Genomic DNA, 3,391 nt, shown 5'->3' with positions numbered 1-3,391 from the left:
CAGAGCACACCGACAGGGCCGGGAAGGAAGGCCCGGTCCAAGAAAAAATTTTTGCGGGACCACTCAAAACATCATAGTTAGACCTAGCAAATGATGAAAAGTGAAACCCGCGATCGATTGGAGAAACCTTATTTTACACTGAAAAATTCCACATAAGGAAAATTTGTATGGAGCACCCTACTGCAGAGCACACCGACAGGGCCGGGAAGGAAGGCCCGGTCCAAGAAAAAATTTTTGCGGGACCACTCAAAACATCATAGTTAGACCTAGCAAATGATGAAAAGTGAAACCCGCGATCGATTGGAGAAACCTTATTTTACACTGAAAAATTCCACATAAGGAAAATTTGTATGGAGCACCCTACTGCAGAGCACACCGACAGGGCCGGGAAGGAAGGCCCGGTCCAAGAAAAAATTTTTGCGGGACCACTCAAAACATCATAGTTAGACCTAGCAAATGATGAAAAGTGAAACCCGCGATCGATTGGAGAAACCTTATTTTACACTGAAAAATTCCACATGAGGAAAATTTGTATGGAGCACCCTACTGCAGAGCACACCGACAGGGCCGGGAAGGAAGGCCCGGTCCAAGAAAAAATTTTTGCGGGACCACTCAAAACATCATAGTTAGACCTAGCAAATGATGAAAAGTGAAACCCGCGATCGATTGGAGAAACCTTATTTTACACTGAAAAATTCCACATAAGGAAAATTTGTATGGAGCACCCTACTGCAGAGCACACCGACAGGGCCGGGAAGGAAGGCCCGGTCCAAGAAAAAAATTTTGCGGGACCACTCAAAACATCATAGTTAGACCTAGCAAATGATGAAAAGTGAAACCCGCGATCGATTGGAGAAACCTTATTTTACACTGAAAAATTCCACATAAGGAAAATATGTATGGAGCACCCTACTGTGGTCACCATCGGTCGAGTTGGTCGAGACGGGCAAAAAATTTTTTTTTCCATATCGTCTCAAAACATGATTTATGGACCTTGTAAATGTTGAAAAGTGAAACGAAATCACTTTTGGAGCGATGAAAATTTTGTATGGGAGGTCCCTACCCGGAACAAATTTTACTAGTAAAGTCATCATTCCGCGACGAGAAATTTGAAAATGGTCAAATATGGTTAAGATGTCATGTTCATTCCCTACTATGGGGGACCAGGTCGTCACGAAAAAATTTTTTTCTCGACCTGGTCAAATGTGGTTCTGCGACGGAGGTTAAACTAATATTGCATAATTTGGGCCAAAAACCCCCCTCTGTCAGAGAAATTTCCCCTTCAAGAGCGAAAGCAGACCACATAAGTTGAGCTTCGAGGTATCTGAAAGTTGAATATAGAGCGAGGTTCTAAGCGAAGGGATAGCTTAACGTTGAGCATTGAACGCAAAAAAGCTTAGAGATAAGCTTATTATATAACGATTGTGGTGCAGGACACAGCTTAACGTTGAGCTTTGAACGCACATGGCTAGAACTAAGCTAAGAGATACCTATAGTGGTGCATGGAACTGCTCACAAGTTGAGCTTCGAGGTATCTGAAAGTTGAATATAGAGCGAGGTTCTAAGCGAAGGGATAGCTTAACGTTGAGCATTGAACGCAAAAAAGCTTAGAGATAAGCTTATTATATAAGGATTGTGGTGCAGAACACAGCTTAACGTTGAGCTTTGAACGCAAATGGCTAGAACTAAGCTAAGAGATACCTATAGTGGTGCATGGAACAGCTCACAAGTTGAGCTTCGAGAAGTCCAAAGGCAAAATGTAGAGCGAGGTTCTAAGCGAAGGGATAGCTTAACGTTGAGCATTGAACGCAAAAAAGCTTAGAGATAAGCTTATTATATAACGATTGTGGTGCAGGACACAGCTTAACGTTGAGCTTTGAACGCACATGGCTAGAACTAAGCTAAGAGATACGGGTAGTGGTGCATGGAACTGCTCACAAGTTGAGCTTCGAGAAGTCCAAAGGCAAAATATAGAGAGAGGTCCTAGCAGCCTAAAAAACTTCTAGGGCCGACAGCTCACAAGTTGAGTTTCGAACGCAATTAGGCTACCCTGGTAGCCTTGATTTGAAAGCATTAAGGCAATGATATGGTAGAATGCCCGATCTTAAACCTATTGACAGAGAATGTGTACGAGTAAGCATAGATGTGGAGGAGCACATACCCTAAACAGTCCCGAAAGATGGTTAGCTAAGTGATGCATCACAAATGGACTTGGCGCACCAAGTTCACACTGAAACACACACGATCGCGTATATTAAAACCTGTTGTGTGGTGCATCACTAATAAAGTTTGGTGCGTCAAACGAACATGAGAGTTGAGCATATTGGGTATGTGTGATAACACACTTTGCACGACAATCGAGAAACCGCATAAGCTCAGTATAACACAGCAGGGGAAGATTGATGAAAACCAGAGCTAATACATGCAACAGGCCGGGAATGCTGCTTCTGAAGGTGGTAGGACCGGTGCACTTATTAGTTAAACCAATCGGCCGATTGAGTTGAAGTCTGGTACCGATCTTTCACTTGACTGTGCCCCATCAACTATTGATGGTAGTGTAGAGGACTACCATGGTTGTGACGGGAAGCGGGAATCAGGGTTCGATTCCGGAGCTAGTAGAGAGTGCCTGATAAAGGCCATGGTACACATCCAAATCAGGAAAGCAGCAGGAAACACTACCATACATTGCCAGGTGCATAGGAGGATTGCAAGCCCGTAAATTGCCCGATCATAGCCAGCGATGCTGAGAACGGAATTTATTCCTTCGATCGTCGTTGGTTCACATGTTTACTGATGGTTGTACGAACACCATACCCGGTGGTAAGTACAGTGGAGCTCGCCTTCACAACATAATGTTCACCAGTTGGACGCATAGATTGGAATAGCTCACATAGTGTTGGATTGCTGGAAACACACATTCCAGACTGCTCCGGTGGTCATGGAAAGGAGAGGATTGCAAGCCCGTAAATTGCCCGATTATAGCCAACGATGCTGAGAACGGAATTTATTCCTTCGATCGTCGTTGGTTCACATGTTTACTGATGGTTGTACGAACACCATACCCGGTGGTAAGTACAGTGGAGCTCGCCTTCACAACATAATGTTCACCAGTTGGACGCATAGATTGGAATAGCTCACATAGTGTTGGATTGCTGGAAACACACATTCCAGACTGCTCCGGTGGTCATGGAAAGGAGAGGATTGCAAGCCCGTAAATTGCCCGATTATAGCCAACGATGCTGAGAACGGAATTTATTCCTTCGATCGTCGTTGGTTCACATGTTTACTGATGGTTGTACGAACACCATACCCGGTGGTAAGTACAGTGGAGCTCGCCTTCACAACATAATGTTCACCAGTTGGACGCATAGATTGGAATAGCTCACAAGTG

This window comes from Anopheles marshallii (genome assembly GCF_943734725.1).
Source record: "Anopheles marshallii chromosome X unlocalized genomic scaffold, idAnoMarsDA_429_01 X_unloc_50, whole genome shotgun sequence".
Lineage (NCBI taxonomy): Eukaryota > Metazoa > Arthropoda > Insecta > Diptera > Culicidae > Anopheles > Anopheles marshallii.
Note: the sequence above shows the minus strand (reverse complement) of the source record.